At 43.0% G+C, this 15,212-nt stretch overlaps 1 protein-coding gene across 1 annotated transcript in view; it reads right to left on the bottom strand.

Annotated features, from left to right (window-relative positions):
- The window catches only part of EPHA4 (EPH receptor A4), a 104,477-nt gene that overhangs the window by 64,414 nt on the left and 24,851 nt on the right, over positions 1-15,212 (bottom strand). The window lies entirely within an intron of this gene.

Raw genomic sequence — 15,212 nt, 5'->3', positions numbered from 1 at the left:
TCAAACCTTCCCTTAGTCCCCCTCACTCTTTCCCTGCTTCTCTTATGAAGCCCTCCAGTGGGAAATAGAGAGGGATATTAGTAACACATTTATAAAAGAGCAAGTTACTTCATTCTTATTAGCCAAAGCCATTTATGAAATGTCCTTAACAAGTCCTGACTTTACGATGTGCCACATGCCGTGTGTGAGAGCACTGGGAGATCAGCCTGGTGACACTGACTGGGGCTGCCACAGGACCAGAGGAGCCTGGGAAAACACATTGCTCAAGTGACTGAGATTTACAGAGCTCACATGCATCGTGGTATTAGATAAGGCTCGACCTGCAAGGTGTGTTTTGGCCATGCTTCAAACAGCCTTGGGGTTTCCATTAAAAGCAGCAGCTACAGCTCTGGCAGGGAGAACTGCAGGGGTTAAATCCAGCCTGCCCCATGTCAGGAACGATTTTGGTCCCTGAACACAAATTCAAACCCACCACCTCTGCCAGGCACCGTCAGAATGCAAAGGCAACACCTGAAAACAGTTTATTCTGCCTGGCATGAGAATTGCCCAGCAAAACAAATGAACAAACAAACAAAATAACCCTTCTTTTTTAATATATATAATTTGCACTATCTGGTGAGCAAGTTGCTGTATCACTACATGTCCTGGGTTTAACAACAGCAGCAGTCAAGAGGCAGATGCTTGTCTTAGATATTACTCCTGGTTTTCACTGTCACAGCTCAGATGAGAAATATGCCTAAGTCTGTGTATGACCAGGAGAGACACCCACAGGAAGGATCTTGCTGCCACATATAAAGACAGGGCATTGAAAAACAGAATACAAGAGAAAACCAAGCTGACTGCCTTTATCCACAAAATTCTTTCTATCATTCACAGTTTTAACACTAAACATGTAAACTAATATTACTCTTAATATGAACATCACAAACCACAGAAATAATTAAACAGTGAACTATCTTTAGCATATTTGGGGTATTAAAATACTTCAACAATTCAAGAATTCAACTTCAACAATTTAGCTCAAGGCTGAAAATCCTATTTGGGCTATAACATGCTTCTATAAAGACAAGAAAACATCACAGGTAAAGATTTTTGTGATCATTCCTCCTTATCTTTTCATACTCCATGGTCCAAAAGGGAACAAATTTATTCACTGGGTACTGCAAGGTCAAGAGTCTGTAATTCAAGGATTTTTTTCCCCCTTGTTTCATGCACTGTATTTTGTTTTCTACTATATTAAGCCAACTCATTAATATTTCAAGACCTGAAGAAAGCTCTCCAAACACACTGGCTGCTCCTAAAGCACACACAGCCATTTTGCTTCAAAAATCAACTACTCCTGAAGACAGCTTTCTTCATTTTACCACGCTCAGAGATTCACCACATTTCACAACAGACATAAAAGGGCATTAGAGAATGTGCTGCATTAAACCAGGAGTTCTTTACCCCCAAGAGCTCCATGGTAGCGCCACTTAAAAACTCAAACCTAATCCTGTAAAAGCTGTTCTTAGCATGAAGTGCTGCTGACACACCTATTACAACTACAGATGGACTTTTTTTTGAAGGGTAATGATTTAGTAGGCAAACAAGAAGCCTGTACAGAACTCATTCCCTGGAAGTCTTTATTGCTTGCTCATGACAAATCTTCACGCAGCTGCTTTTCTAGGAAGGATTTGCTGGGTGAGACCCAGCATGAATGGGGTTCTTACACAGTTTTCGAAAGATGCCTTTGTAAAAAGATTAGTTCACATGTGCAATGCAAACTTTGGGTTCAATTTCTTAGCTTTGCCTTAATGAGTTCTTTCTGTGAGGTTTCTTTTTGTTTTTTGAAGAAGAAAAAAAAAAATTCTCACATTCAGGTCACCCCCAAGTGTAACACGGTTACAATCGGCTGCACCACATTCAAGGGAAATTCTCAAACAAAAATATTTTCACTTCACAGGTTTTCCTCAGAACAAGTCACATTAATTTAAATGGACATCAGCTTGAAATAATCATGCTGATGTCTTTGAGTTATAATACTAACATCTATTTGATTTCTATTTCTTTTAAAGCAAGACAAGATCTGGCAAACATTGCTGGTCATCATTACATGCCTTTTTCCTTCTTTTTTCCAAATATATCAGAGTGATGCATGTCAAAACTTCAAAAATTGCTCTGAAGAATTATGGAACTTCAGTCAAATCTAGCTGTAAATTTTCTCAAGCTGTTTTTCCAACTCTGTTTTCACATTAAAACCTGATTTTCAGACTTAAAGATTCCTCAAAAAAAGAGAAAGAATATGTGTGTGGGCTGCAAAGTCTGCTTGCTTGGTTTCTCCAAATGCTCAATTTTTGACTAGAAAATTTCAGGCAGCAATTTCAGAATTTAAAAATTCATCTCATAGTGCATAGGGCTCCAATCACATTCTTTTTAAACACCGCTACAACAAAATACTTGTATTAAATTGGTTTTAACTATTTTAAAATAAGCTATGTTGTTGGGTTTTTTTATTGAGGGCAGGGGAAACATTTAAGAAAATTATTCTTTCAAATTTAGAGTTGTTCAAAAAAATATTCCCCAATACTTGCTCTTAAATTGTTCCTTTATCCTTGTGGAAATGTCAATAATTCCTTCCGAGTTAGGAAAAGGCTTGGCACACCTAATAGTCCTTTAAAAAAAAATTAAATTGTGTAATGTTCGCAGAGGGTTGGATAAAGAAATAATCCCAACCTCTTTGCTGACAAATTCCTAAACCATTAAAAAATGTAGTGCACATCTTAAAAACATCTCAGGGAGCTCCAGGCAGAGGCTCTGGCAGTGCCTGGAGGCTGAGCAGGACTGAGGCAGGGATGGGAGATGCCTCTGAGCCTGGCTGGGATCTGAGCAGTGATGGGATGGGGAAGGCCCAAGAGGGCCAGCCCCGAGCTGAAAACCGCTGGGCAGGAGCTCTGGCACAGCCCTGGACACCAAGGAGCAAGGGCAGCAGAAATCAGAAATCCTGCTTGAAGCCTCAGCCTCTGGTGAAGAGGATGGCAACCAAGAAAATACTGATTTCTGATTAGGACCTAATAAAGTGACTAGAGAGAAAAACAAGCACAGAAACGTGGTTTTATTCAAGTAAATCTAGTTAAGTCAATAAACTGATATTAGAAGCAAATGTGACAGAGATGTTGTGAAGTGCTCATCACAGTAGCCCTGTGGGATGCAGTCCTGCACAGGCCAGCAGCACTGGCTGCAGAGCCATGGCCATGAGATCCCTGTGCCAAAGGCTGAGCCCTCCACACAAGGAAAGGGCTCTCAAACAGGACAGGACCACAACCAAACCATGCTCCTGCTGCACCTTCCTGCACAAAAGGAACCCTCTGTAGCCCCAAGAACATTTATTATCACAGGAAAGTGAGAAGGCTGCTAAAACCTGTGCAGTCAGCTCAGTTGTCTGAAGCTATGCATTCCAGTTCCCACTTCTTGAAGCAGAAAAATATGTTAGCTACATACCCAAGAAAACTTCAAAACTCCTTGAGAAGCAATTTTGAATCAAATCTCTCTCTGCACACAACAGAAGAGGGAAAAGTACTTTTAAGTCAATGATTGTAGCCAACTTTAAAGAAAGGCTCCAAAATAGTACTCTTGGTGAAATGAAGGACAAGGAATATAAATCAATAAGAGATATTTCAATGCCATGCTTATACATTTCAGTGAGAAAAGAAATTTGTGTTTAAAGACTTGAAAAAATACTTTGATAGCACATTTGATGCGTTTCATCACTGGTTACTTTTTCTACAGCTCTTCTCCCTGGAAATATTTTGAGCTCACGTTTTAACTGCACCCTCAAGAACAAAAAGTTACTTTTACTTTTCCCCTTGAATGTTGTTCTTAGACTTTAAGAGGATGGATTTTCTCTCTCTCATCATAACAAAACTACATCTGCCACATAAGAAGGCAGCATCTTCTAAGTTTACTTTTACTGTTATTACCATTTCTGAACAGATTTTTGTGTGTTAATTATAGAACTCAATTGTTTGGATAGTCTCTTTTGATGAGCTTTCTGCCCCGCACCATGAACCCCTCTGTTATTGTACAGCTGTTTTTCTTCCAAATGCTCATCAGGGTTTTCTAATTGTCAAGCTGTCCCAGCAACCAGGTCTTTTGACCTAAAAGTCAAAGAAAGGGAGTCACCCTTGTCTCCCCGACATGAATACCCCAGCAGTCCCAGTGGGCCCCTGATACCTACGAGACAATGCTTTTCCAGATCATTGCCACTACAAGCATAATTGGGTTTGGGGTGAAATGAGAAGATTTAAAATAGGATGAATTAATGAGTTTCTTGTAAAATTAAGTCATTCTCCTGGTCCAATCTAATTACTCACTGTAATGCCCCTGAGGGTGATAAATAAAGATCCTTAGAAGCCAAGTGGGGGAAGCTTTCTCTTGAGCATTTCTTAAAAGTCAAGTTGTAGAATGTGATGTGATATACCAAATGCTCTTTCCAAATAACGTCAGATTCCTTTGATGTTCACACTGTAAGATCTTTGCCTCCTGTTAATAATGACTGTACTATTGCTACACATAAAAAGGAGCTCCCCATCTTTAGCTGGTATCTCTGATGAGAAAACCAGTATTTCTACACACTAAGCATGTATTTTCAATGCATGAGTGGCACAAGGAAACACAAAAATCCCACTGGGGAAGAGTCTAGACTGTTTGACTGCAGAGCACTTTTACTCCATGATTGGGTAAAAACTCAGGAAGTTCAAAGCAGAAATAAAGGGACCTTGGAACATTAATGTAGTATGATTTGAAATCCAAACTCTGAGTGTCCAAGCCACTGGACCTGTACATGCAGATACCCTAGGAAGTTAAGCACTCACACCTCCTTTGCAAAGCTGCAGCATAAACCAAGTGGAGGAGTTTTTCACACACCCAACCTGAACAATCATTTAAAAAAAGTTTAAATCTCTTTGGTTATTTTTTTCCCCAGTATAGCTTCCTCAGCTGCAGGTCTGTTGCTAGCACTGTGGTTTGCTGATTTAAAGCTGGGGACTGATCCCATGATGCCAGTCACAGCAAGACTCAAACACCTCTGGCAAATCTTAAGAGTACCTTGCCTGATTGTGCATCCATGGAGACATGATGATCACCTCACTGACAGGTGGCCAGATTTTTATTTGGCTCATGGGAGATTAGAAAGTCAGCTGCCTACCTCAGTTTAAGAAGTGAGGAGCTCGAGTGCTCTTTGGTGGGGACATAAACCACCATCACCATCCAAGGTCTCTCACTGAATCCTCAGAGGGAAAGGGGTGAGGCACTCACTGCTAACTGCAAGGTGCCCATTCCATTGCCACAGCCTGTGAAAGACAGCAGGGAATGGCAGTGCACTGACCTCAGCCAAACCCTGCTGCACCATCAGGCACATCCCATCAGGTCCACTTCGCTTAAATTCCTCTGTGCTCAGTCCTCTCCTGTAACACTTGTCTTTGACAGCCTCTGGTAGACCTGCAGGGCCAGCAGCCAACACTGCCAGTGAAAGCCAAGGCAAAAAGGCATTCAGTACCTCTGCCATGTCCCTGGTCACTAGGTCTCCTCCCCACTGAGCCCTGGGACCGTGTCTTCCTCAGCCTTCCTTATTGTGCCTGCAGGAGCAGGTGTCCTTGGTGTCCTTCATATCCCACACCAGACAAACTCCAGCCAAGCTTTGGCTTTCCCAACACCTCCTCTGCATCCTCAGGCAATGGCTAGACTCCATAATCCTCCTGGGTGCTTTTCCTGTGTGTCTGAGCTGTGCCAAGGGCTCTCTGCCCATCCACCTTGGCCTTCTGCAGCTGCTGTGCATTGCTTGCAGCAGCTTGTCCTTTAAAACCCACCAGCCCATGTGGGCTTCTTCACTGCCCTCCTGATAAAATTCCTGAGCAAGCCAAAATCTTCTAACCTGATTTCCCAGAGCTTTATTTTTTTTTTTAAATATACCTGAAATCCAGGGAAACAAACCACAAAAAATTAAGTCTCCAGCTGAGCAAGGGCAGAAGCACAACAGGACTGGACATCTGACACGGCAATCTGTTCAAGAGAGAGCTACAGGCACTAACAAAACTCCCAGGTGTATGACACAAGAACCAGAATGGCCTATTAATCCCTGCCAAGGAGGTCCTGTTCACCTGGGTATCATTTTCTTTGCACAGCCTTCAGAGCCAATTGCCAGATGTTTTTGCCATGCACTTGGGCACTGCACAATCCTCTCTGCAGGGATAGGGTTTGCAGGTTTGGAGTGCCACTCCTAAGCAGCATCACTTCTCCTGTGTTTCACACAGAGAAATATATTGCTTGTCTTCTACAGAAATATTACAAATCAACTTGTACCTCATGCAAAAGAAATATAATTATGCTGAAAATGCAATCATTTGAAAAGCTTAAAACTGCTTCATTGGTCCCCTTTTTCTAAAGAAACTAGATAGTCAAAATCATAAACAAAAAAATTAAATATATATGCAATTAATATATTATGTTAAATAGGTACATTCATTGAAAAGTTAAAAATTAAAAATTAGCATTAATTCTTAAAAATTATTAAGAATTATTCTGAACTTTGCTACATAGCTGATAGTCACAACTGCTAAAAAAACTCTTCTTAAAATATACGAATTTGAAAAATCTCACATTTCTATGTATTAATAATAATAGCTTATCTCTGCAACCCTTTTCTCTGCTACAGCTGTGGTAGGTGGGGGAGTAGATGGGGATAAGCTTGACATTTCTCGCATCATGCTCACTCCTGGTCTTTGACAGCACCCTGATCTCACGTCAGCTCTGTCAACCCCACCAGCACACAGAGCTCCCAGCCCTGCACCAGAGGGGGGAACAGCTGGAAAATCTCATCAAGGAAAATCAGCCCCTGGACAGAACACTTGCTGCATTGGGCTTTTGTCTGAAATAAAAATAAAAATAGAAAGCTAAAAATTCATGGACTAGGTGAAAAAATCTATGACTGAAAATAACCACAAAAAAAAAAAAAAAACAAGAAGCCTTTCTCAGCGAGGAGTCAGCACTTTCCAGGAGAAGTGAAAATCCCAACCAGCTCTGCTCTCTACAGGAAGATATTTGCTAGCACTGGCAGTGGCAAGCGAAGCGGCCGACGGCCACCAGCAGGAAGCACTGGGGACACTGCTGTGCCTACACAGTGGCACAGGGACCTGGCCCCCTGTCCCTTCCTTGCAGGCAGCAGAGCACCGAAAGCACACACAGCTTCACATTTAAGTGCTTTAAGGAAGCAGAATGTGCGGCTGAACTGGGGACTTGGCAGGGCACTGTTTGCATTTTTACTTTTAAAAAGTATTTAAACACTGAACAGATGCCCTGGCAGGATAAAGCGTCTCTGCTCAGGAGCAGCACTGGAGCAGCCGTGTCCTTTTTGGGAGCAGAGAGCACCAGCACTGACCCAAGTGCTAAGGGCATCTAAAACACTGCTCTGAGCCAAGCGCTCTGATGTTCTGCTCTTCAGGGTGCTCACGCTGTCACTCTGCTCTATCACAGACTTCATCTAACTTTGAACGTTTAATCACCTTTCTACAAGCTGTGAGATTTAAGGGATGAGTCAACTAATCAGTTTCAAATAATTACTCAATTAGAAAAACAAGTGGATGGATTCCCTTGAACAGAAGCAGCACAAGGAAAATCATGAAACTGACAGATTTTCAAGCAAACCTAGGATAATAAGGTGGGGTTTTTTATTAAAAAAAAAAAAAAACAAAACAGAAAATAGCGATTTTTGTTCTTTAGCAACTACATTTTACACCGGAAAAAAAAATCCCTACTGAAGTTTTATGATATACTCCAGTGAAAGCTGATTAATTGGCCTGAATCTCCACATTAACAAGCCCTAATCCTCTTGTCAGGAGACCTGCTTACAAGCTTCTCTCCCCAATGGTGTAAAAGCACTGATGAGAACAGAGATCTGTATCTCAAAAGCACTGTCCAGCCAGCCTGGGATTATCTCTCATCTCCTAAATCTTAACAGCTCCATAGAAAGGCAATTAAACCTCCAAAGTTAGATAAGCCTGTGATAGAGCACAGCATCAGCTTGAGCACTTTAAAGACAGAAAGGCCCACCACAGAGCTCTGACATTCCTGTTTAAAATGTCTGTTTGCTCCTAACACAAGCATCAGCTCAGGGTCCTGGACTTTGCAAAGATTGTACTTGTAATGTATTATAGAGCACCTAACACGTTATTCCCCGTTATTTTAAAGGTGCTTGTATTTTATACAGGTTATTGAGGCATTGCAAGTTGGCTGAAATAATTATTACATTAATACCCCTTAACAAATTGTCTGTTGTGAAGAATTTGAGGATTGATGCTGCCCTTCAATCCCTTAATGCTGTCTCTTTTGTGCAAGTGGAATTTCACTCCGCAGCAGAACCCGGCATAGCTGCAATGTTTTCTGCTACTGTTTGAACTTGTATCATGAGTGTGATGGAGCCACGTCATGGCAGCAAACTAAAAACTACCGTGTTTTTCTGGGCTTTTTTTATTCTGGCTTTAACTGTGAGCAGCCTGGAACACAATTAAACCTCCTATCTCCAGCACTATAGCAAGATGTCTTAATATGGTTTAATCATCACATCCTCTCTAGATGGCTGTACAACATTATGTATAAACAACAAAAAAAGCTATTTTGGTCTCCCCAGAGAATTGCTTGACACAAAGGTTTTGGAAGATGCCTAAATATAGACAGTTCTGGTGAGATCAGGGTCTATGCAAGATAACAACTCTGCACTATTTTTGACTGTTTAACAAAGATGCTGGGAACACAATGACTTCAAAAAACCACTGCTTTGGCTCTCCTCAGGCCTAAAGAAAAAAGACAAGGTGCTTACAGAGTCATTTAGTTGGGGAAAAAACCGAGTCCAACTGCTAACTCTGCACTGCCAAGTCCACCACGAAGCCATGTCCCTAGGTGCCACATCTACACATCTTTTAAATACCTTTGCTTCTGAGAGACTCCCATCAACACCACTGTAAAAAACTATCAAACCTCTACTAAGTAGTACATCAATCAAAATAGTGGCATGCAAATCATGATCCATTAAGTACTTCACACTTGATTACCCACGACACTTTAGAGAGGGTCATACATTGATGAGTTGCTTCTCTCTTCTTTGCCCTTCGCTGTTTGGAGCACATGAGCACTTTTAGTTCATTACCAATGCAAAATGCAGCACAAAGCTCAACTTCAGCAAGAGGAAAACAGCAGCCCAATTGTTCGTCCTTTTCTCCCTAAATCTGCTCAAGCTGTGTGTTTGTCTGTTCTACACAGATCCCACCTTTTCAGAAGTGTTGGACTTGAGGCACATGCAGCTGCACCCTTGCTTAAACGTGGCACTTGCTACCAAAGAAGTTCTGGAAGAGGAAGACTCAAACCACCCAGGATTTCCCTAGATGCCTTTTTTTTCTCCCAACTCTCTCCTAGATGTGAAAATCAAGCTGAAGTTTCACATAATGGGCAAGGTTGGTGGAGGTTCTCCACTCCGACCTCTCTGCTCAAGCAGGGTTCTGTAGAGCACATTACTCAAGATTGTGTCCAGACCACTTCTGAGTATCTCCAGGGCAGGAGATTTGCCTCTCACTGGGCTAACCTACAAACCCCCGAACATGCCAGGAGCCATCTGGAAGCTATTCACCCACACTTGTTCTCCCTCACAGCCTGAAGCTCCTCAAAGAGCGGCAATCTCACAGTAACATGGGAGACCAAGACAGGTCTAACTCCTGGCTCTGCCAGAGGCTGAGAACAGTCTGCCTGGCCTGCCTCTGGCATTCATGGACACAACACTGTGTATCACTGTCTTAGAGAGGAAATATCATTCTTTTTCCTCCCAGCTGGTCTGGCCTCACCTTCTGCTCACTAACTTCCAGCTCGCCTCTCTACAGATCATGGGAGATTGCTATTTTATGGATAACCCTCTCACAGGAGTTAATGGCATGAACAAAGCAGCGAGCAGAGGAAGCAGGGCTGCTCCTTTGGGCCCCCTAAATTGAAAAGTGTAACTACACAGACACCCAAAGTTCATGCTTCAATATCCCTGCCTCAGTTTATCCGCTTAGGAAATGGTGATAAGATTCACAATCCATACACCTAAAAGCTGTTGTGAGGTTTAATTAAGCAATAGAGCACTTGAGATCTCCAGATAACAAGATGCCCATAAAACAAGAGGAGGTGATTATTTCTGATGAAACAAATCATGGCAACAGCCTTACTCAGCAGGGAATACCCAGGGCTGTCTCAGCTCTCCTTTTACAGCCTTGATGGAGGAAGCTTGTAGAGATTGTTTAGCTGCTCTTTTGCATCTCAGGCTTTGGTAGGACATTCAAGAGGATGCAGCAAAATGCCTGCATGGGCCACAGTGTCAGAGATGTGAAATACAGCCCCGATTTAAAAATCAAAGAGCTGGGAATCTTCTCCTGTCAACAAGCCTTCCAACAGAGAAGAATAATTTAGCAAGAACAGCTGAAATCTCCCACCTTAGGGTGATTGGGTGGCTGTGAGGAGAAACGCGTTTTGGCAGTTCCCACATTCTTTTGTCAAACTTCTGTTGTCTGGGAAAGAGCAGAGTGCCAGAAGCCCTTGCAGGTGAATACCTTGGCTGTTTCATGCTCATTTGATTCAGAGCAATAGCGTGTTTATCTAGATGTTTGGAAAGTTATTAATGAGATCAGCAAATCCTTTCTATGTATATATTGTAAATCACCTTCAGCAATGCCGTGTAAGTTATCGAGTCAAGTGAGAACATGCCTATTTATCTGTGATAGTCTTTTATCACCAATAAATAAAAGCAAGACAGGGAATTACCTCAGGAGAAAATAGCTCTGAAGCGGAGTCTGTTAGGTCACCAACAGAAACACCAGCACAGCAGAAGCCCTGTGAAGTTGTGTATCATGACATTCTGAAGGACATGCCCAGGAGTGGCACTGCACCAACCCAGAAGGAGAAGGAGAGCAGCTCTCACTGCTGACCCCATTCAGGTGCATTCAGAATGCTTTCCACCACTCTGGTTCACCAGCACTTGCTCTGCAGAGAGCAGATGTCTCCCCCAAGCCTGCACAGAGTGCCTCTTTTCATCCTCACACATCCCTGCAGAGTGAGGGGAAGGCACTTGATGTACAGAGGCTGGTTTGGAGGACCTGCTGTCACAGCCCCAGCAAGCAAGAGGTTCAGAAAAAGAACAGCCAAAGAGAGACCAGCTTTATGAGTGGCTGCTGGGGGTTCTGGACAAGACAACTCACAATTTGAGCTCGACTCAGTTTTTAAATCCTCTACGAGCCTGAATTCATAAGATGTATGGTATCTTTAAATCAGAGCTCTGCCCATCCATCTTCCAGGTCTCGGCAACCCAGAGATTTACAGCACAGCTGCTGCTCCAGGAGCACAGGATTTGGCCCAGTTTTGCAATAGACATATCACCTGGTAAAACTTTAAAGTAGGGGCTTTTATGGAGGCAGACATTTCATGAATGCTTTAAGAACTCTTCAAGGGTCCTGCAGAAAGTCTCCCTTTTGATGAGAGGGTAAATTAAATAAAGTCCTGGGGGAAAGAAGCCAGTGTCAGGCATGACCAAAAATAGCTGCGATAGGTCTCTCCTGTCCCAGCTTAGCATTTGCCAGGCAGCTCCAGGGAGGCTCTCAGCAGACACACCAGTGAGCAGCAGAAATGATGAATTACAAGAGGATGGCAGGGCCCTCTGACTTGCTCCAGGGGAAGCATCTGGAGTGTGAATCCACCTGTACCAGAGCAAAGCCACCGTGGCTGGAAGCCTGCACGGTGGAGGTGCCTGTTGCTCCTGTGGGAATGGAGCTCACACTCTGGGCACACAGGAGCCACAAACCATGGCATGATAACACAGTCTCAAGACCAGCTCCAGCATGAGGAATGAGCCCACAGCTGAGCCAACTGCTAAAGCAAATGAAGACTTCTCAGGTGACTGGGTTAATGTCAGCTAGTGCTCATGAGGAGTTTTATTCCCTCTCTCCATACAGATCCCAGGATGCCAACCCCATCCCCAGTGTGGCTTTGTCAGGTTGCCCTGAGCCTCCTGCAGCCCTGGTCACCAGAGCAGGCTCCCAGAGGGCACACACACTCCCCAGGCTGGGATCCAGGTCAGGACACAGCCCAGCCCACAGAGCCTTCATGCCAGCAATGGTGACACACAAGAAGGAAAACTTCCCTTCAAATTCCTGCTGGATGTCATACAGCTGCTAATTAGGAGAAAGTGACAAAACAAACACAGTTTTGCTTCTTAATCTGGAAAAGCATCTGTCTCCAGCAAAACTACTGGCAAATAAACTCCACAATAACATTCCATTTCGGCTTGCAGGCCCCCATGGTTGACACGATAGAGCTATTTATTCAAATATCTACACAAAAATTAATGCAAGATAATAAAGAAAGTAATTGTGGTAACCATGGATCTATTTAGAAATGGCCAAAAGCACCATTGACTTCAGTCCAGGCCACAAAAATTTACTGCAGCCAAGAGAAGTGGTGGCAAGGCTGGCGCGTGACTCACGCCCGGCCCGATCAGCCCGCGCTCTTCCTGCTGCGATAAGCTATCAGCTCCTATGAGCACCACCTTATCTACTCTCACTAAACCATATCAACGCTTAATTTTGCCTCAACAATTAACAAAATGCTATCACCGACATCCCAACTGTATCTAAGATAGCTTAGGAGAGCGAGGTTTCAAAATGCTCTTGACATGGTGATCTTACAGAAATTGAGTAAATTTGCTTGGGTATGCAGGACAATCTGTTTTCAGAATATATTTCTCATTTTTCAGGAGATACCAAAGTCACACAGAGTAACTTCCACTCCCACCTTCAGCCAAGACAGAAGACCTGAGGCAGAAATGGATATTTTTTTCCCTTTTTGTCTCTGCCTCCGCCATCTACCAGTAGGGTCTTCCCAAAATAGAAATACCTTAGAAAATTTCATTGTCTTCCTGGCGTTCCTCTGACTATCAAGTTTCATACAGAGAGGCACCTTACACCTACAGATAGACAATCCTCTAGAGCAGCCCCAGCATCCACCTATGGCCACCACAGCCTTTTTCCCTCTGCCCACCCCACAGAAGGGTTACTTGCACTCTGCTTTTAACCACCAAAACAGAGTTCCCAGAAGATTTGTTAGGTTGCTCCAGCAAGGAGTCCTCCACGGACCACCATCTGCTTGAATTTGCAAGCACTTCGTCACTCGTTTACCAAAATTTTTATTAGACTATTAAAAAAGGAGAGCCTTTACCTTCAAAAACTAATGCTCAGCTCAGCATAGCAGTTTTCCATGTTCCTCACTTGTAATTACTTAGCGCTTTCTCTTGCATGCATTCATTAAGAAATATAAATTTAAATAAACAAACCCCAGATTTTCTAGCAGAACCAAACCATTAAATTTGTACATAATCAAAACTCGAGGCAGTTAAGCAGAACAGGAGGAAATGTGCTGGCTGCAATGATTTAGTTATGGCGTGTCTGATGTGCCAAGTTTATTTTCTAGACATAATTTTCCTATGTGGAGGTGCAGCCAAACAGCAGCCACTAATGGATCAGTAAATCTGCACTGTGCCAGGCAGAGCCCCAAATACATGAGATCAGCAACCAACTGGGGGAAGAGAGGATTTTTGCTATGTTTTATTCTAATGCATTTGCTTAGGTTTTGTGAATGAGACACTTAGGGCTATTTTGGCAGTTGTACCCACCCCATCATGGGAGATAAGCAATCTTTTATAAGATCCCTATGAATCACTTTTTCCAACATTAAGTGGATTTTGGTATTGCAAACACTTAGTGACTTTATTCAGGCATGCACCAAAGAAGCCAAGGCCAAAAGGTAGAGCAGCTGCTCTGGGATATTAAAAGGTTTCCCAGAAATGCTGTCAAGGAGCAGCCTCAGCATCCAGACACCTCAGTGGTTACCTGAACACTCACAGAGAGCTGCTGCTGACTCATAACCCAATTGCACTGGAAATTCTGCAATTGGGGAGCACAGGGCTGCCTCACAGCTCCTCCGCCTTGTTACGCACACAGAGCCCATGACAAAGAGCATTTGCAATTCAGAGCACTCACAGATTCAAGGGCAAAGTTTCCAAGTTTCAGGAATTCACCCTAAGTGCAAAGTCTAAAGCGCGGGTACCAACAGATTGATTTTTTAGCGTCTACCTGAAGAAAGCAAAGATGAAGGCTATCATTAATTCAGCTTCTTGAGGGGGACTTCCCTGTCAGTGTGTGTTAGAGACTCGTTAAACAAACTGTTCTGCAGTAAATCACATGGAAACGTGAACTCAGCAAATGCCAGAGGCAATGGCAGGCGGATATGAATGACAATCAGAAAGGTGTGTCCGGATGCTTGAGGTATGAGCCATGATGAAGTGCTCGTGAAATTTCACCTGCCCACACTGGGACAAGAGGTTGTGGCCTTCAAAAAAGGAAAAAGAAAAAAAACGAGGGGAAAAAAAAAAAGCACTTGATGCGCTAATTAGAAAGTAACTCTGTGTCTGAACAGACATCCAAATATTCCAGCCTCAGCAGGGAATAAAACCTAGAGATTGTGGGAATAAGTCTGAATCAGACCTCACTAAATGGTCATGGAAAGGTTGGAGGAAGACAGTGCAAGCCAACAGTTACTGCAAGCACCTCTTTAGAGGGAAGAATGAATTTTTTTCACATAATCATTCATTTGTACTCATGGGCTTCTAAACTAGATTTAGCAGACCTCTGTTCATCTTCTCTGAGCTGCTTTTGATTCTTAGAAAACACACGGAGCTGATAACAATCCTTACAGATTTTGAGAAAGAAAAGCAGACAGACACACACCTTAGCTGATTAAATGTTGAACATTAACATCCATTACCATCACCAGCAGCTAGAGATAACTAACAAAGAGGAACATGAAATCACATTACTGCATTCAGCAAACCTTCAGAAAATGCTACTTTTCACAGTCAAAAATAGCATACCTTACCAGCCCAGATTTCATCAGCCCATTCTGTCAGCAGTAAAAGCTGTTTTCTAGGCCAGGCATTTTCCATTAATGCAATCTGATTTGCCATTGCATTTTGAGAAAGCTAAGGTGAACGTGTGATACTGAGAGAGGATGGTCGGTAATCCTGAAATGAAAGCCTGAAACTCCTCATGTAAGGCAAGGTCAAAGAACAGCTGCCCATGGAAACCCCTGCACAGAGAGACTTGCAAACC

This window comes from Camarhynchus parvulus, chromosome 9 (assembly GCF_901933205.1).
Source record: "Camarhynchus parvulus chromosome 9, STF_HiC, whole genome shotgun sequence".
In the NCBI taxonomy this organism is placed as follows: Eukaryota; Metazoa; Chordata; class Aves; order Passeriformes; family Thraupidae; genus Camarhynchus; species Camarhynchus parvulus.
The sequence above is the reverse complement of the archived record's forward strand: the minus strand, read 5'-3'. Positions and strand labels throughout refer to the sequence as shown.